The following is a 21033-nucleotide window of genomic DNA, read 5'->3' as shown; positions in this document are numbered from 1 at the left end:
CTCTCTGCTCTACTCCCAGAACCTGGTTCATAGGTCATATGAACCTTCTTCATGCTCCCTTGTTAATGGTTACTGGCACACCTGACTCCTCCATTTGACTGTGAGCTCCCAAGGGACAGGCAGTGTGTCATTTCTGTTCCCAAGTGTCTAGCTTAGTGCTGACATTTGGGAGGCTCTCAAAAGAAGTTTGTGAAACAATTACAAGTAGGTCCAAGGACGCCTGGAGAAACAAGTAAAAATAATAAAATAAAATAAAATAAAATAAAATAAAATAAAATAAAATAAAATAAAATAAAATAAATTAAAAGGAGGCAGTTAGATGCTTCAAAACTCTGCCAAGCTCTCAGGTGAGATATGGAGGTAGTAACTACCCTCACCTGCCTATGGTTTGTACCCTGAATTTCCCTTGGATTTTTAATAAAGGTGTTTGGTGTACCAGAACAGACTCTGTGACTTTCCTGCTTTGGTCACAGAGGGAAAGTTCTACCAGATGAGAGGTCAGGAACAAGGTGGGTTCACCCAGGGGTGGGTCCTGGGAGAAAAAAAAATGCCTTTCACAGGTCCCTGAGAGTGTCAGTGCAAAGGTGACCATGGGGACAAAATAGTATTAAGTCAATTAACATTTCAAGTAAGTAAGATCTGCTATGACAGATTTTAAATCCTTTTTTGCCCTGGATTTATTTTCAATGGGTGAACACTAAAGAAACAGGTTATAAGGATGAGTGTGTTTTGCCTGGGAGGTGTTTCACATTTTCCTTTTGACATTCAGGTTAAGATATCGGAGTAAAAGATGCTGGAAAGTATCAACTGGGGATGAGCCGATGGGACTGTTTATTCCCTCACTGAAAGCATAAAAAGAGAAATAAATCAGGAGAAAAAGAACATACTGTTAGCTGAGGTGGAAATATACATTTCTGGATTAGGTGCGAGAGCTGAAATCCTTTTTTATACAATTTGGTATAAGCCTTAAGAAAAAACAATTAATGTTTTAGTCTCTTGGTAAAAAACAAAGTTAAAAGTTGACTTTATGCACTTGCCCTGTTTGAAAGGCCCTGGACTGGGTGATAGGAGCACAAGGTTATGTGAGACAGATTAGCTCCTTAATTTTACTCTGGCTGAGATGGGCAGTGGTAGGGGGCGGGGAGGGAGGAAACTGGAAGCTGCTAAATACCTGCTCCTGCCCAGCTCTGGGCCCAGCTGGACAACGATGAACTGCAATTAGGGGCAGCAGAAGCCAAGTGTCAGAAGGGTGGTGCAAAGAGCACACTCCCTGGGCACTGAGGGAGCAAGTGAAGACAAGTAGAGGCTTCCTGGAAGAGGGGCAAGGAGGGAATTCAGACCAGAGGCTGGGAGGCTGTTCACAAGGTGTTAGGAAGAAATCAAGTAGATGGCCTTGACTACAGGCGAAGGATTAGAAGGAGATGGTGTATGAGGCAGGTCAGAGCAGGCTACAGAAAGTTTTAAAAGGCAGGATTCAGATTTGCGGTAGTATTTGGGGCCAGTGGGAGCCACTCAGCATTTCTGAGCCAATATTTCTGGAAGATTAATTTGACCATGATATGCAGTGGTTCCCAACAGGAGACCTGCAGACTTTGTATTTGTCACCAGGGAAGCCTCATAAAAATTCGGAGCTACTGATGGGCCCATACCACACAAGGTTCCAATCCAGTAAAACATAATAGGCAATCACATTTTTTACAAGCTTCCTAAGTAATCCTGGGAAGTTTGGGAACCCTGACATGAGATGGGTTGTATGGGGAAGTGCTGGGAGGAAGGTGACCAAGTATAGAATTTGTAATAATCTCAGTGCAGATGAAGATGGTCTGGACCAAGGCAGTGCAAGTACAGAGGAAAAGCAAATGGTGAGCTTGAGGACCAGTGCCTGCAAAAATCTGACACCTTGGTTATGGGGGAGAAAAAACAAAAAAGGGTGGTACCATTCATGTAGGTATAGGAGTAAGGGGAGAAACTGGTTACTATGAGCTCAGGATTAGGGATGTGAGGGAACGGTGGAGAGAGCAGAGGTAGAAAAGGATTTGGGAATCATTTATGGAGATGTTCCCTGGAATCTCAGGAATGGATGAGACATTAAGTGAAGAAAGTACATGAGAAGACTTTAGCTGGAAGGGAGACAAGAGGCAGGAGGATGAGTACAGAAGGGAAGTGGGGAAGAGAGCTGGCTGCGTCTGGGAGAAACACAGAGGACACAGATTTGCCCGATATCATCCTGTATATGGAAATTACAGGAAAGCAAAGCTCAGTTGGAATAGGGAAATGGCTTTCTAAAACAGAGCTGGCCTGGGGAATCGCGGAACGCAGCTCCGTCTGCAGGCCGGTGGAGCTCCAGGGAAGTTCACTACTGAGAAGTTTACGTTCTAACAGGAACTAAACATGATTAGTTGACACTATGCGGGAAGGTGATGGAGGGAAAATTATAGCTGAAGAATGAGTAATGGTTAAATTAAGCACTTTATTAGATTTTCTGTAACGTTATCTTTTAGGCATACAAACTGCTATCTGGAGTTCATTCTTATTTATATTTCTAATCATGTCAGAAACATCAAATGTGGCTTCCAGGAGTCCATTCCCAACTTTGTCCTGAGGCCTCAGGTCACTGGAATTCTGCTTTGGGTTCCAACTCTGTCCCTCTTTTGCCACACCCCTTCCTCAAGGGACTAGGAGTCCTCGGGATCAAAGGGACATTCTACTCTCAGCCAGTCCTCATCTTCTAGCCACAAGCTGTGGGGACACACTACCTCAAAGGCCCCAAAACCACCTCCAAAGCCCATGTTGGCCTCTGGTCTGGCCCCTCCTCCCAGACAGGGTAGATGTGCAACTAGGAACTTACCCCTAAGCCTATGTGGTGGCCAAGAAGTGTCTGTTTGGGGGGTGGATGGGACTTGGACATGTGAGCTGGGTATCCAGTCTGTGATGGCATTAGTGCAGGACAGAGCTGGGCAGGAAGAGAAGAGAACTGGACATCTCCTGTTAGAACTCTTGCTTTAGGTCTTGCAAATGCTAGGGGCAGGTCTGCTCTTTCCTGACAGCCCGGCAGTGATATTTGGTGGTCACCAGGTAAGCAGTCATGCCAATCTTTAAATTTTTCCTCTCCCTTTTCCAATCTATGCTAGAAACTAAGGAACTTGGTTTTTAGAGGGAATGTGTTTCTAGTCCATAGGAATTTGGTTTCATTTAAATTTTTTTTTGTATGTGCAGTTATAAAATTAATGCACATTCATGTAAAAAATCATGTAGTTGCTGTAAAATCTAGAAAATAACTTCAAAATGCAACCATACAAAGAGAACTATTAATGTTATACATATTTCCTTCCATTTTTATTCTCACTGTGTATATATTGTATATATAAACAATTTTCTCCTTACAAATTTGGTGTCAGAGTGCTCAATTAAAATTTTTTGTACTTATATCATTCTTATTTTCAAATTCAATATTACACAAAAAAGATTTTTTAAGATAGCTTAAGTTCCAATCATGTGGGTATGCGATGTTTTATTTAAATGATCCCCTATTGCTGGGGCGCCTCAGTGGCTCAGTGAGTTAAGTGTCTGACTTCAGCACAGGTCATGATCTCATGGCTTGTGAGTTCGAGTCCTGCATCAGGCTTTGTGTTGACAGCTCAGAGCCTGGGGCCTGCTTCAGATTGTATTACCCTCTCTCTCTGCCCCTCCTTCGCTCATGCTCTCTCTCAAAAATAAATAAAAACATTTAAGTAAAAATAAATAAATAAATGAACTATTGGGACCTCATCAAAATAAAAAGCTTCTGCACAGTGAAGGAAACAATCGGCAAAACTAAAAGGCAACTGATGGAATGGGGGAAGATATTTGCAAATGACATATCAGATAAAGTGTGAGTATCCAAAATCTATAAAGAACTCAAACTCAACACCCAAAAAATAAATAATCCAGTGAAGAAATGGGCAAAAGACATGAATAGACCCTTCTCCAAAGAAGACGTCCAGATGGCCAACCGACACACGAAAAAATGCTCAACATCACTCATCATCAGGGCAATACAAATCAAAACCACAATAATATACCACCTCACATCTGTCAGAATGGCCAACATTAACAAGTCAGGCAACAACAGACGTTGGCGAGGATGCAGAGAAACAGGATCTCTTTTACACTGCTGGTGGGAATGCAAACTGGTGCAGCCACTCTAGAAAACAGTATGGAGTTTCCTCAAGAAATTAAAAATAGAACTACCAGCTACGAACCAGCAATTGCACTACTGGGTATTTATCCAAGGGATATAGGTGTGCTGTTCTGAAGGGGCACATGCACCCCCATGTTTATAGCAGCACTATCAACAATAGCCAAAGTATGGAAAGCCCAAATGTCCATCGGTGGATGAATGGATAAACACACACACAATGGAGTATCCCTCGGCAATCAAAAAGAACGAAATCTTGCCATTTGCGACTATGTGGATGGAACTAGAGGGTATTATGCTAAGCGAAATTAGTCACAGAAAGACAAATATCATATGACTTCACCCATAGGTGGAATTTAAGATACAAAACAGATGAACATAAGGGAAGGGAAGCAAAAATAATATAGAAACAGGGAGGGGGACAAAACAGAAGAGACTCATAAATATGGAGAATAAACAGAGGGTTACAGGAGGGGTTGGGGGAGGGGGGATGGGCTAAATGGGTAAGGGGCATTAAGGAATCGACTCCTGAAATCATTGTTGCACTATATGCTAACTAACTTGGATATAAATTAAAAAATAAATTAAAATTCATGAAAATAAATAAGCATTAAAAAAAATAAAGAAATAAACATTAAAAAAATGAAATTATCCCCTATTGTTGAACATTTAAGTTATTTCTAATTTTTACTATTATAAATAACATTGTGACAAATACTCTAGTATATAATAAACCTCTTCCAAGATAGGTTCTAAGAACAATTCTGAACATCAGCTATTAGGAAAAAACTGGCATTTATTATGCAACTGTTATGTGCTTGCCACTGTGTTTGGGACTTTATGTACCTCATTTATGTGTATCATCTAGTCTTCCCAACAGCTTCCTCAAAGTGTTATCCCAATTATACCATGGAGGAAGTTAAATCCAAATTGGAAAGTTTCAGGGCTGGGACTTGAGTGAGGTCCTGTCTTCCTAAAGTTGGGGACACCAGGATTCCTTCCTCCCAGGAAGATGGGTTTGTGGTGGTTGAGGGCCAATGGAAGGGAAGGGGTAGAAGCCCTGGGAGAAGAACATGTGCTTTTCACGAGGTCCCACCAGCATCCCAAGCCCTGTTGGTCAGGTTCATCCTGATATACCAAATATGGGAAGCTGCAGATTAAAGGAGACAGAAGGAAAGACACACTAGCTTTGTTCTCGGGTTTCTTTTCTTCTTGACCCAAACAACATTTCCCTCCCCCATTCATTTGACAGCAATATAACTCTATTGAAGAAAACAAGGATGGCAAAGCAGGAATCCTAGAGTTGTTAAATACCAAAAGAAGTATTAAAAAAAAGTTTATTTATTTTGAGAAGGCAGGGAAAGGCAGGGAGAGGCAGGGTGAGAGGGAGAGAGAGAATGCTAAGCAGGCTCCACATTCAGGGCAGAACCCAACATGGGACTTGATCCCACGACCAGGAGACCACGACCTGAACCGAAACCAAAGTCAGATGCTCAACTGACTGAGCCCCCCAGGTGCCCCCCAAAAGAGGTGTTAATAATGATAATAATAATGATGATGATAGTAGTAGCAGTGCTAATAGTAGCTGTATTAATTGTAGTAGACGTTATATTTAGCACTCAGTATGTGCTAGTCTCATGTATTGCACTTTACAGACATGATATAATTTAATCCTCATGATCATAATCTTTTACAGATAAGGAAACAGAGGCTTAGGAAGGTCAAATAATTTATCAAATTATATAGCTAAAGAATAGAATTTGAAGCAGTGCATTCTGATAATGAAGTTCATGCTAATAAAACCTAAATTCGCATTACCTGTAATTGTTAATAACAACTATAATTTCCTGGTTGTCTACCACAGCACAGTGCTTCCCATTCCCTAAGGCATGTAATGCTCAAAACAGAGACAGACATGGGGAGCAGGGTTCCCAAGAGAAGACTGAAAGGCCCTGGAGCCTCCTGAGTTAGAACAGTAGCCCTCCAGGCTGCCACTGACCCCAGGGGCTTGTTACCCTGAGGGGTTCTTCCTTCTGTTGAATCTATTTCTGCCTTGGAATCTGGCACAGGTCTTTCCTCTTTGCTTATCTGACTACAGAGTTCTAGCTAAGTAAGTTGATTCAATTCATGAAGAAAGTGAAACTGAAATGCAGGCGACAATGGAAGGTACCTAAATTCTAGGACACATAATTTCAAACAAATAATGAATGAATAAATGACTTGAAAAATGAATGAACAAATACATAAACACATATTACTGCAATCTGTCTTGCTTCCCCCGCTCAGGTAAATAGTAATACTAATATTTATAGCTGTCGTGTACTGTAGCGAATGTTTTACATGGATTATTTATGTCAATTTTGTTTACATAGTTCTCTAGTCTCCATTCCTTGGTCTTTTCTTTAGATATTTCCTTGCATGGACCCTTGGGCATCATCTGAACTTGTTCTCACTTTTCCACATCCTTTTTATTTTTTTTTTCAACAATTTTGGAATCCAAACATCTCTGGCTATATAACTTCTGCAGCTTATGAGGTATATTTTTGAAGGAAAAATGTATTTTTTAAATTAATAATTCCATATAGTCTTTACTAGCTACTTACCATAGGTTTTTTGGGGTGTGCGTGTAGGGAGTGGGCAGAGGAGGGTCTGACGCTAATGCTCTATGGATGTTACATATGCTTAGTGGCTACCGATTCCACACAACATGAAAGATGAAAACGGTTTGTCCTCTCTTCCTCATAGGCCATTAGTACTAATCAAAGATGGAACTGGATTCAGAGAAGACAGGTATTTATTTCATAAAAATGTTTTACTTTGGCTGTGATTCCATAAAATGTTCTGCTGAAATGGCAGTGTGAGAAATAGACTCTTCTCTGCTTCTCCTCATCACCAAGCTAGACATTAGGAAGATTGTCTAATCCGTTTTCAGTTAGAATATGTTATTTTATAAACTTCACTTTCAAAGAAGCCATTAAAGTGGTACTTGTCTCTATTTCTGAGAAAAACATCTAGTTACCCTCACTGCGATGGGCAAAATGGTAAACCTCTGAGTCTAATGCACAATATTGTGCTTCCTTGAAGACCAATTTCATGTAATGGGTGTGATGCTTTGCTATTTAACATAGAAGTACTAGCCCGGCAGCTATCAGTTGTTCACACTCCCAGGACTAAAACCTTCCCCACTTTCCACAATGGGTCTGTGTTCAGGTCAGCAGCAGTAATTGCCCAGGTAGAAGGAAACGCACAATATTTCAACCCAAAGGCCACATCTCTGCCCTTGGTGTGTCTCCCTTGTTCATAACTAGGAGCCCCTCTCCCTCCAAAAAACCATATACAAAATCCTGGTAGTTTTTCTAGATTGAACTAGTGTCCTCAGAAGACATTCAGGATACAGTTCTGGAGTGCACTCTGTGGAAGGATGCAGAGCAGGAAATCAGTGAGGAGGAAGGGAAGGGATTGAGGAAACCCCTAGAGGGGAGTAAGTCACATGCTGAAGATGAGTACATTGCATGAGCAGAGGCACATGCTTTGGTTTCAAACTACCTTCTCAAGGATGTGGGTATAGTGAGTAGTGTGGAAGACTGTCCCCCTGTGAAGGAATTAGCAGCAATGCTTACTGTTCAGTTAATAAGATAACATCACCTTCTGGGAAGCTTACCACCCATTATAAAAGATTTGAGTTCCTTAATCTCAGGGTTCCTCTACTATATGCGGCCCATGGCACCTCCAGGTGTCAACTGGCCCTCACCACATTGCTTTGTGGGAATTGGGGCCCGGAAAGCTAATTGGAAATGCTAATACTCTAGCGATGCTATTGCTGTGAAGAACATAGTCTTTTGCCTCTGACTCAGGAGTCTTGTGTTTTCTGCTAGCATCATCAAACTGCATCAGCCTAACTTGTTAGTTTGTAAGTAAAATCCCAGACCCTTTAAAGTTCCTGTCAGTCACCAGATGATATTAAAAAATCATATAACATTGGAAGGACTGACCCAGTCAAAGAGGAAGTACCTCTCGTAAGGTTGGGAAAGCATGTTTGGGACCATAGCTCCTAGATCTAATCAGGGTGTCACGGTATTATAACGATTTCTGTGTCTCTTTAGACCAGTGATTCTCATCTTTATGGGAGGTGGTCACAGACTCCTGAGAATCTGGTAACAGTTATGTGAATATGTCCTCAAAGTCACATGTGAATATATACACATTTTGCACAAAATTTTCTGTATTCATCAACTGCTTAAAGATATTAATTGTCCCTGAATCAGTCCCTGATTAATTAGTCATTAATCAGTCCCAATCAGGGACTGATTCTCCCTAGGGGTAAGAACCATGGTCACACAGCTCACAACACAGAAGGAACTCAACTAATGCTTACAGAAGGGCACATGAATAAATCTGAGAAAGAAATAAGTAAATTAGTAGACTAAAAACTTACCTAGATGAGGGGTGCCTGGGTGGCTCAGTTGGTTAAGCATCTGACTCTTGATCCTAGCTCAGATCTTGATCTCAGGTTGTGAGTTTAGGCCCCAAGTTGTGCTCTGTGTTGGGTGTGAAGCCTACTTAAAAACAAACAAACAAAAAGCAAACACAAACTTACCTACGTGATATTCCAAAATATGAAACTAAAGAGGATACTGGTTACATTGGGTGAAGGGAAGTAATAATAATAAAGGGGGTCCTGGTGATTCTCCAGGAAAAATAACAAAGAAAATGGTACCAGGAAAACAAATAGATTCCGAGAAGGGGGTTAGGAACACAGATTCTATCTTCTGCGGAAAGACAAAGGGAAGAGAAAGAGTGGCTAGGGAAGTGCGAGACTGTATCTGGAGAGGAGAAAGACCTCGGACTGAGACTGAGAGGGATCCAATCTCTAACTGCGGGGCTTTCTTTGGACTGGGGCCGGCTCCCTGTTCGCGCACCTGGGGAGGAGGGGAGCCAGGCCTGGGTGCAGTGGTAGGTTACAGGCTCAGTCTGCAGCTGGAGAAAGTGGTTCCCTCCCTGGAGGGCTGTGCGATAGTAGGTAACCTGCCTGTGTCCGCCACGCCGGGCGCAGCGGCTGGGCCAAGGGTGTCGTCTGCAGAAGCAAAAGGCCACACAGTTTCCCTGCAGTGCCGTGGGAAAACGCAAAGGCTGCCTGCATCTGCCACCCCAGGGGCTTGCGGCGAGGGCGGCAGTTCAGTGCGCAGCAGGAGAAGGTGGTCCTCCCTGAAGGGCTGTGGCACAGACAAAGCCAGCCTGGACCACATATCACCACTCTGAGAGGCGTTTCCCCAGGGCCAGAGCACATGAGTGGGACTTTGAATCGTAGCCAAGCGCAGGGTCAGGGAAGTTGGTGGAGTGAGAAGGACCACCCGTCTGCGCCCGCAGCACAGTGAAGATGACTCAAACTGAGTCCACCGGGTCTGGCTCCATGGAGAAGAGACTGACTGGGGGGGGGGGGGGAATCACTATTTCCAACCCCCCCCCCCCCAACAAGGCAGGGCCTCAGGGATCACTTCCTGGACCCATAGTGGAGGTGGGTCCAGATAATGCCAAACCACGCCCCTTTGCAGCACATGACGGGAGCAGCACAGATCCTGCAGACAGCTACTACCTACAAGCGATGCAGTGCTGCCTGGATTAACTCTAGGTCAATTCTGGATATATAGATATATTCCACGCCCCCCTCTCCCCAATTCTCCTCCTTATCTCTTCCCTCCACTAGGCTGGTTACTCTGATTATTGGTCTGTCTAAACAGACATATTTAATCCCTTGTCTTGATACATGTTCTACACCTTCTTCTTTACACTCCTTTCTCTCTGAAATAATCAAGCCATATAGTTTCTCTGTATGAGTAACTTTATCTTCATTTCATTTTCCCCACCTTCTTCTTTATTTTCCTTTCTCTCTCTGGATTAAGCCTTTTAGTCTCTCTGCCTAATCAATGCTTATTTTTTCTCCTCTCCCCTCCCACCCTCGCTCCTGTCATTTCTCTCTTTGTATTTGCTCTACCATCAGCACCGCCTCCACCCTCTTCTTTACTTGTAGTCAGTGTTTTGGGGTTTTTTGTTTTTAGTCTTTAGGTTTTTGTTTTTGTTTATTTGTGTTATTTGTTTGTGTGTTTGCATGTTTTTGTCTTCTGTTTGTCTATCTGTTTTCCTTTACAGGGCTATTCCAGGAACAAATCAAAGCACATCTGGTGGAGGGTCCAAAATATTACTACAAGTAGGGTAATAAAATAACCAAAGTTACAACAACACAGAGCAAGTAACAATCCCTGAGAAAACACCTCCTGAAGGGCCAGGCCCTGTACAGTGTATTACCCTCCTTTAAAAGAGCAGTGCTCGCAGGTGCAGAGCATACAACAAGCTTTTAAAATGAATAGGGGACAGAAAACTAGCCAAAATGATGAAACAGAAGAATTCTCCTCAAAAGAAATCCCAGGAAGTAGCAACAGCTACCGAATTAATCAAAACCGATTTAAGCAATATAATGGAACAAGAATTTAGAATAATAGTGATAAAATTAATCACTGGGCTTGAAAAAAGCATAGAGGACAGCAGAGAATCTATTGCTACAGAGATTAAGGGACTAAAAAATGGTCATGATGAATTTAAAAATGCTATAAATGAGATGAAAAATAAAATGGAGGCGGTTACAGTGCAGACTGAAGTGGCAGAGGGGAGAATAGGTAAATTAGAAGATAAAATTATGGAAAAAGAGGAAGCTGAGAAAAAGAGAGATAAAAAAATCGAGGAGTATGAGGGGAGAATTAGAGAACTAAGTGATGCAATCAAACACAACAATATCCGTATCATAGGAATTCCAGAAGAAGAAGAAGAGAGAGAAAGGGGCTGAAGGTGTACTTGAACAAATCACAGCTGAGAACTTCCCTGATCTGGGGAAAGAAAAAGGCATTGAAATCCAAGAGGCACAGAGAACTCCCTTCAGACATAACTTGAATCAATCTTCTGCATGACATATCATAGTGAAACTGGCAAAATACAAGGATAAAGAGAGAATTCTGAAAGCAGCTAGGGATAAACGGGCCTTAACATACAAAGGTAGACACATAAGGGAAGTAGCAGACCTATCTACTGAAACTTGGCAGGCCACAAAGGAGTGGCAGGAAATCTTCAATGTGATGAACAGAAAAAATATGCAGCCAAGAATCCTTTACCCAGCAAGTCCGTCATTCAGAATAGAAGGAGAGGTAAAGGTTTTCCCAAACAAACAAAAACTGAAGGAATTCATCACCACCAAACCAGCCCTACCAGAGATCCTAAGAGGGACTGAGTGAAATGTTGCAAGGACCACAAAGTACCAGAGACATCGCTACAAGCATGAAACCTACAGATATCACATTGACTACAGATATCACATTGACCCTAAACCCGTATCTTTCAATAATAACACTGAATGTAAATGGACTAAATGCCCCAACCAAAAGACATAGGGTATCAGAATGGATAAAAAAAATCAGACCCACCTATTTTCTGTCTACAAGAGACTCATTTTAGACCTGAGGATACCTTCACATTGAAAGTGAGGGGATGGAGAACTATCTATTATGCTACTGGAAGTCAAAAGAAAGCTGGAGTAGCCATACTTACATCAGACAAACTAGACTTTAAATTAAAGGCTGTAATAAGGGATGAAGAAGGGAATTATATAATAATTACGGGGTCTATCCATCAGGAAGAGCTAACAATTATAAATGTCTATGCACTGAATTCGAAAGCCCCCAAATATATAAAACAATTAATCACAAACATAAGCAACCTTATTGGTAAGAATGTGGTAATTTGAGGAGACTTTAATACTCCATGTACAACAACGGATAGAAGATCTAGACAGAGAATAAATAAAGAAACAAGGGCCCTGAATGATATATTGGATCAGATGGACCTGACAGATATATTTAGAACTCTGCATCCCAAAGCAACAGAATATACTTTCTTCTCGAGTGCACATGGAACATTCTCCAAGATAGATCACATTCTGGGTCACAAAACAGCCCTTAATAAGTATAAAAGAATTGAGATCATACCATGCACACTTTCAGACCACAATACTATGAAACCTGAAATCAACCACAGGAAAAAGTCTGGAAAACCTCCAAAAGCATGGAGGTTAAAGAACATCCTACTAAAGAATGAATGGGTCAACCAGCCAATTAGAGAAGAAATTAAAAAATATATGGAAACAAATGAAAATGAAAAAACAACAATCCAAATGCTTTGGGATGCAGTGAAGGAAGTCCTGAGAGGAAAATACATTGCAATCCAGGCCTATCTCAAGAAACAAGAAAAATCCCAAATACAAAATCTAACAGCACACTTAAAGGAAATAGGAAACAGAACAGCAAAGACACCCCAAAACAGCAGAAGAAGAGAAATAATAAAGATCAGAGCAGAAATACACGATATAGAATCTAAAAAACAGTAGAGCAGATCAATGAAACCAAGACTTGGTTTTTCAGAAAAATTAAAAAAATTGATAAACCTCTAGCCAGGCTTCTCAAAAAGAAAAGGGAGAGGACCCAAATAGATAAAGTCATGAATGAAAATGGTATCATTAAAACCAATCCCTCAGAAATACAAGCAATTATCAGAGAATACTATTAAAAATTATATGCCAACAAACTGGATAACCTGGAAGAAATGGACAAATTCCTAAGCACACACACACTTCCAAAACTCAAACAGGAAGAAATAAAAAATTTGAACATACCCATAACCAGTGAAGAAATTGAGTAAGTTATCAAAAATCTCCCAACAAATAGAGTCCAGGACCAGATGGCTTCCCTGGGGAATTCTACCAGAGATTTAAAGCAGAGATAATACCTATCCTTCTCAAGCTGTTCCAAAAAATAGAAAAGGAAGGAAAACTTCCAAACTCTTTCTATGAAGCCAGTATTACTTTGATTCCTAAACCAGACAGAGACCCAGCAAAAAAGAGAACTACAGGCCAATATCCCTGATGACTATGGATGTAAAAATTCTTAACAAGATACTAGCAAATCGAATTCAACAGTATATAAAAAGAATTATTCACCATGATCAAGTGGGATTCATTCCTGGGATGCAGGGCTGGTTCAACATTCGCAAATCAATCAATGTGAAACATCACATTAATAAAAGAAAAGAACCAGATGATTCTGTCAATCGATGCAGAAAAAGCATTTGACAAAATTCAGCATCCTTTCTAAATAAAAACCCTCAAGAAAGTCGGGATAGAAGGAACACACTTAAACATCATAAAACCCATTTATGAAAAGCCCACAGCTAATATCATCCTCAGCGGGGAAAAACTGAGAGCTTTCCCCCTGAGATCAGGAACACGACAGGGATGTCCACTCTCACCACTGTTGTTTAACATAGTGTTGGAAGTGCTAGCATCAGCAATCAGACAACAAAAGGAAATCAAAGCCATCAAAATTGGCAAAGATGAAGTCAAGCTTTCACTTTTTGCAGATGACATGATACTATACATGGAAAACCCAAGAGACTCCATCAAAAGTCTGCTAGAACTGATACATGAATTCAGCAAAGTTGCAGGATACGAAATTAATGTAAGAAATCAGTTGCATTCTTATACACTAATAATGAAGCAACAGAAAGACAAATAAAGAAACTGATCCCATTCACAATTGCACCAAGAATCATAAAATACCTAAGAATAAACCTAATCAAAGATGTAAAAGACCTGTATGCTGAAAACTATAGCAAGCTTATGAAGGAAATTGAAGAAGATACAAAGAAATGGAAAACATTCCATGCTCATGGATTGGAAGAATAAATATTGTTAAAATGTCAATACTACATAAAGCAATCTACACATTCAATGCAATCCCAATCAAAATTGCACCAGCATTCTTCTCGAAGCTAGAACAAGCACTCCTAAAATTTGTATGGAACCACAAAAGACCCTGAATAGCCTAAGTAATATTGAAGAAGAAGACCAAAGTGGGAGGCATCACAGACTTTAGCCTCTACTAGTAGCCTCTACTACAAAGTTGTAATCATCAAGAACCATGGTACTGGCACAAAAACAGACACATAGACCATTGGAATAGAATAGAGACTCCAGAATTGGACCCACAAAAGTATGGCCAACTAATCTTTGACAAAGCAGGAAAGAATATCCATTGGAAGAAAGACAGTCTCTTTAACAAATGGTGCTGGGAGAACTGGACAGCAACATGCAGAAGGTTGAAACTAGACCACTTTATTACACCATTCACAAAAATAAAGTAAAATGGATAAAGGACCTGAAGGTGAGACAGAAAACCATCAAAATCCTAGAGGAGAAAGCAGGAAAAAACCTCTCTGACCTCAGCCGCAGCAATTTCTTACTTGCCACATCCCCAAAGGCAAGGCAATTAAAAGCAAAAAGGAACTACTGGGACCTCATGAAGATAAAAAGCTTCTGCACAGAAAGGAAACAATCAACAATACTAAAAGGCAACCAACGGAATGGGAAAAGATATTTGCAAATGACATATCGGACAAAGGGCTAGTATCCAAAATCTACAAAGAACTCACCAAACTCCACACCCGAAAACAAATAATCCAGTGAAGAAATGGGCAGAAGACATGAATAGACACTTTTCTAAAGAAGACATCCAGATGGCCAACAGGCACATGAAAAGATGTTCAACGTCACTCCTCATCAGGGAAGTACAAATCAAAACCACACTGAGATTCCACCTCACGCCAAATGAACAAATCAGGAGACTATAGATGCTGGCGAGGATGTGGAGAAACAGGAACCCTCTTGCACTGTTGGTGGGAATGCAAACTGGTGCAGCCGCTCTGGAAAACAGTGTGGAGGTTCCTCAAAAAATTAAAAATAGATCTACCCTATGACCCAGCAATAGCACTGCTAGGAATTTACCCAAGGGATACAGAAGTGCTGATGCATAGGGCACTTGTACCCCTATGTTTATAGCAGCACTTTCAACAATAGCCAAATTATGGAGAAAGCCTAAATGTCCATCAACTGACGAATGGATAAAGAAGATGTGGTTTATATATACAATGGAAGACTACTTGGCAATGAGAAAGAATGAAATCTGGCCATTTGTACCAACATGGATGGAACTGGAGAGTGTTACGCTAAGTGAAATAAGTCAGGCAGAGACAGATACCAAATGTTTTCACTCATATGTGGATCCTGAGAAACTCAACCGAAGACCAGGTGATAGGGGAAGGGGTGGGGAAAGTTACAGAGAGAGAAGGAGGCAAACCATAAGAGACTCTTAAATACTGAGAACAAACTGACAGTTGATGGGGGGTGGGGGGAGGGGAAAGTGGGTCATGGGCATTGAGGAGGGCACCTGTTGGGATGAGCACTGGGTGTTATATGGAAACCAATTTGACAATAAATTTTATGAAAAAAAAGGAAGCAAAATGCAGCTCCCTCCCCCCCCCCCAAAAAAAGAACACAGATTCTACAACCAGATTGCCTGGGTTCCAATCTTGACTATTCCACTTGCTAGTGATGTGATCTTGGGCAATAGCTTAAGCACTCTGTACTTCAGTTTTGTCATCTGCACAATTGGCACATAGTAACTGCCATAGTATATGGCTGGTATACAGAAAGTACTCAGTAAAAGTTAGCTTTTATGGTGGTGTCTAGATATGAAAGCACGGACTATGGGTGATAAAGAAAAGAGGACTTGCAATTTGGGGGCAATGATGCTACTGTTGTCGGTGCACCTGGGTGGCTCAGTCAATTAAGTGTCCGACTTCGGTTCAGGTCATGATCTCACAGCTTGTGGGTTTAAGCCCTGAATCGGGCTCTGTGATGACAGCTCAGAGCTTGGAGCCTGCTTTGGATTCTGTCTCCCTTTCTCTCTGCCCCTTCTCTGCTCATGCCCTCTTACCCGCTCTCAAAAATAAATACACATTAAAATAATAATAATTAAAAAAATGATGCTGTTGTCTAACAGACATCACCAAAAACCTAGAGCGATGAGACCCACTAATAGTATCTGACAAAAAAAAAAAAACAAAAAAACAAAAAACAAACCAAAACAACTAGCAAAGAAGGCAGAGACCATATACTCATGAAATATAAACATGAGTGGAAATCCAGGAACCTCAAAGGAAAGAAGAGGATAGAAACTTTTTGGGTGAGAGCTTAAAGAGAAATGAACAGAAATGTGCCTACACACAGTGCTTGCTGAAGGTAACTGTCTAGATTCACTACTTCTTCTTTTCTTAGTGTCTTTTTTAACCTGACTCCCCTTTATTGGCCTTTATTGGATTTTTAGATCTGTCTCCAGGTCCTCAGTTTTTGGCTAAATGTTGAGAATTCTACTCCTGCCTTATTGAACCCAGCTTCCTTTGTCTGAAGCATCCTTTGCAGCCCCAATACGGGATCTCTTCACACCTCTGACCCCATCTTACCAGTTGAACCAACATCTAGCTCTCAGCAGGGTGGGCAACACAGGCCACTCGGTCCAACCAAAGGAATGGATGGGGCTTCCCTAAAGCAAATTAAAAAACTGGAACAGAGGAAGGATACAGCTGGGAATTACCCAGGTTTGAAAAATTCTACCATTTCTAAAGAAGAGGGGATAGAAAAGGTTCTCTTCTGGCTCAAAAATGAGGGGAATAAATGAGGGGGGTGGCTGTCAAGCTAACCACAGAGCCTGTAACAAAATGTTTGGGGAGAACATGCTTGGGTTTATAACATGAGAAAGAGAAGAACATTAATGTTGTTATTCAGGGCTGGAGGCTTATATTATAAAAAGCCAGTTTCAGAAAGTACAGCACAATGATGGACTTTCTCCCATTTACCAGAAACTATAACAAGAAAATATAGCACAAAATACACAGGAAGCTCTCAGAAATGAAATTTGGAAGATGTAATTGTAAATGAGGAAGAACTAAGGAATTAGGAAGGCACTGTAACCAGACTGCACTCTGACTAGCAAAGATAAAGAAAGGACATGAACAAATGATGGAAGTAATGGGGCAAACTGACAACAGAGACTAAAGTGTGATGCAGAGCAGTGTCAAGTTGTCTAAGAGATATATTTTGCAGAAAACACTATCAACCATAAAATGTATCAAACAGAGACCAAATATACTGCTCAATGAAGATAGAGTAATATTTACAGAAGTCAGAAGGCAGAACTGTCTTATTCCTATTTTTTCTTCCGTATTTCTCACCAAAGGAATGCTTTGTAAACTGAAAGGATCAGACAAGCACAGTTAAAAAAAAAAAAGACTTAAAGCCCAGGATATGTGGAGATTCTAAGAAAGCACTTGGCCTTTAAATTTGTTCAAGTGGTCAGATCAATCAAGGTGAATTATGTCCTCTGACCTTACCATAGTTTGTTAATTAGATTGTGAAACCATGGTGAGTAATCTTTTTGAGACATCACAGAAAACAGAGCAGTGCTAGAACACCAGAGATAGGCAACTATTGTTCCTGGTTTCCAAAAAGATGGATTTTGCTGAAGTTGACTTTGCTCCCAGGCAACTTTCTGGAGCTCTTCTGGAATGGATTATTGATGAGAGGGCCTAGAGCAGTGGTCCCAAAGAGGAGACTGGGTACTCAAGAAAACTAGCCTCGTTCCCTTTTTGAGATGAGATTTCTAGAATGAGAAACTCATCAGTGCTGTAGACACAGTGCACAGGGATTTCACAAGGCATCTGACAGAGTGTGTGCTTGGTCTTTGGAGGGGATAGAGAAATCTAAATGCATAATACCACAGAAGGGTTTGTACTTGACTGAACAACAGCTCAATGTTAACAATGTTGGTTAATTTTCTCCTGTTTTTTTTTTTGCTTGGCTTATTGTGTTCAATATTTTAATTAAGGACATATCACATAGAAGGCAACATTCATCAGATTTTCAAATAATAGAAGTTTAAAAATATCTTAAAAGAACAGAATGCATATATGAAATTTAATGAGAATTTTAAAGTTTCCAAAAGGCAAAAGGGGGAAATACCACTTTAAAAGTCTTAAGGCATTTCAACTGAATGTAAGTTTATGAGTCATAAATGATTTTTTCCTAATTCCTAAGAGTCTATGACTTCCTAAGCATTAATCCTAAAATAACAATTGTAGCAGTAACAGCCACAATGAAATAAAAACAACCCAAAGGTCATTGTTTGGTTTTTTTTTTTTTTTTTTTGGCTAGCTGTAAGTACATAATTAAAAGATTTTTAAAGCCGTAATATTTCCAAACACCTTTCCAATAATATTGCAATTGCATCAGTTACCCATGCGGACTGATTCAATGAGCATATGCTAGTGAAACATACATTACTCTAAAATGATCAGGAACAACTGATATAGTGCCAAGAAGGTAATAGTCATATGGAAAATTCACTTTATTCTCTGGCTGGCTGCCTCAGTTTCCTTTCCTGGTAAATAGGGATAGATAATACTTGCTAACATTGCTTGAGAGGCATGGATCATACAGATGAAAGGCCAAGCCCTTTGACCTATTTCCTCAGAGAAAAATGTTCAAGCATCTCTGCTCCTCTTGTAAAGACAATGTTCATTCTATTGTGTAGTGGTTTGTGACTCACCCCAAGCTTCCCATGGACTGCTCTGTGGAGGGCTCCAGGTAGTTCCTTAGCAAATACAGACGCTCATCATCATGCCTGTGGTGTGGAATCCATGCTGGGTGGATGGCCTTTAGTAATCTTTTCCTAAAAGCAAGGAACACAGAGGATCCACCCTGAAAGTGAAGGGTAGGAAGCTCCTGATTGGTACAGGTAGAGGTAGGCACAGACCTGTCAGGTATCAACTGGAAGTGCTGTGATTGTTCACATTGAAGATGCCAACAGAAGCTTTCTGGGTACAGACTCTATGGAGGTAGCTGGGAGAGGAAGCCCTCAAAGTCAACCCAGGACATGACTTCAAGAGCACAGTTTGGATTTATCTGAAGACCACAGACACTGAGAGTGTCTTCTTCTACTTTGTTCTCTCCCTCATTTGGCTACTGCTTGGGGAAGAAACAGCACCTGAATTGGAGGGATTTATTGTAAAGTCTTCTGCTCATAAAGAGAGCTCCAGCTTTTCTACTATCATTTCTTGTTCTGATGTTGGAGAGCTAGTTGATGTTCATTCACTATGGGACATTTTTACTAATGCATCTTAAGTACATGAGTTAAAAAATCCCATACAACTGGGCCTTGAGATTAATGTGCCCAGCTCTGTACCTCTGATGATCTGAGGAGTTTCTTGAAGGTAAAAGGACAGACCAGTGATATTTCTTCCCTCTGGCCTCTGGAACAGTGGTCTGCCAGCAACCTTTAGGACACATAAATTCTTTATAGTCTAGAAAGGTATTTTTAGAACAAGACATAATCTTTGCTCCCAAGAGCTTTATAACTTAGTTTGGGGGCAACTGAACATATGTAGTTTTGATTAAAGACTATTACGTGACATGCCCAATTCAAATATCCAAATCACAAAAGTATTTTTTTCTGGTAGAGGTTGCAGCATGGCTATTTACACAGACCAAACATAGAATATGCATCCTTGTTTTTCTCATTTATTATAGGAACTTTAAAGTGTGAATTGTCCCCTTTCTGTGTGCACAGGACCCAGAGCCTTCCTGGAGGGAGGATTCCTTCCTGAGACAATGAGATGGTTCAAGGTGACACAGATGGGGTGTTACAGCCTCTGCACCACCTGTCCTCACATTTTTATGGGAGTATAATAAACTTCAAATAATAATAATAAAGAAATCCATAGAAGGATAAGAAAATTAAGAAAAGAGTAACTTCTTCCTATAAAAGGGACAAAAACCTTCAGCTGCCTAAAACCCTAACCCATGGCTCAGACAACTAAGAAGCCATCTAAATCCATATTTATCCTGAACTTGTTAACATATACTCTTACTTGAACTAGATGAATCCTGTTTTGGGTACTTCCTATGCCTTCTTTGGTGGTAACTGTGGCCCCAAAAGAGAGACCAGCAGATGAGGCACCAGGCAGGTGGTGATGGAGAAGGCCTTCAGAGTTTGGATGATGAAGCTGAAAAGACCTGTTGTCACTACAGAGGCAGTTTCCAAAAAAAGAAAAAAAATGTATTTAGATGATTATAACAGTAATTACTTTGACATGAACATAACTAGTTGAGCACATATTAAAGTTTAGCCATCACATAAATGATTTTGGGTTTGAGTATGGCTATCTAAAAAATAAATATTTTATTACTTGGAATTAAGAAAGCCATTACCTCCTCCAAACTATCTTCTTAAAAACGCATTTCGGATGTTGAAATGATCTTGACTTACTCCTATGCCCTCTTCAGTCTGTTGATTGTTACGGTTCGTCAAATCATTAACTCATTACCCTTCAAGCAAACTCTAGATTATGTGTGAGCTAATAAAGAGAATACGAGGAACAGTCAAAGAAGATCACCTTGAAGGTGAGTCATTCAATAACTGTATCAGAGTATAAGCTCCCTGATGGCAGGTAACTGGTTCCCAGTGCCTGGGATAGGGGAAGCTTAATAAACACTGGTTGGAGGAATAATAAGGATAATTAGGCATTTTCCCACATGGTCAGGCTGCTGAATGCATGTAAAATTCACTGTACCTCTCAAGGAGAGAATAAGGGAACTGGACTATGACCCTGAATGTGGCCGTCTGCCTTTAGGAGGGCTATTAGGAGGGTGGAGAGCAGGCTTTTAGACTTCTTATGGGGTCTCTTTCAGCCCTGAGGGTGTTTTGGGTCTGCTCTCTGTTTTCCTCTGATAAAATCCTGTCTATGCTCCCAACCTCTGATTTCCCCACCTTCCTCTGCCACCCCCACTCTTTTCCTCCCTTAAGCCAAGCTAGAACCTCAGTCTCAATGTAGTTCTTACACAATGCACACTTCATCCTGCCCTGGAA

The 21033-nt window shown here is 40.8% G+C and overlaps 1 long non-coding RNA gene across 1 annotated transcript; it reads right to left on the bottom strand.

Moving 5' to 3' along the window:
- Positions 1-8582: 8582 nt before the first annotated feature.
- Positions 8583-21033, bottom strand: LOC122481630. Its single transcript, XR_006296904.1, has 3 exons — positions 20036-21033; positions 18715-18866; positions 8583-8733 (listed from the first exon to the last, which is right to left on the bottom strand). It is a non-coding gene; the product is annotated as an uncharacterized LOC122481630 (long non-coding RNA).

The sequence above is a fragment of the Prionailurus bengalensis genome, chromosome C1 (genome assembly GCF_016509475.1).
Source record: "Prionailurus bengalensis isolate Pbe53 chromosome C1, Fcat_Pben_1.1_paternal_pri, whole genome shotgun sequence".
NCBI classification, from domain to species: Eukaryota; Metazoa; Chordata; class Mammalia; order Carnivora; family Felidae; genus Prionailurus; species Prionailurus bengalensis.
Note: the sequence above shows the minus strand (reverse complement) of the source record. Positions and strands in the feature narration are given on the sequence as shown.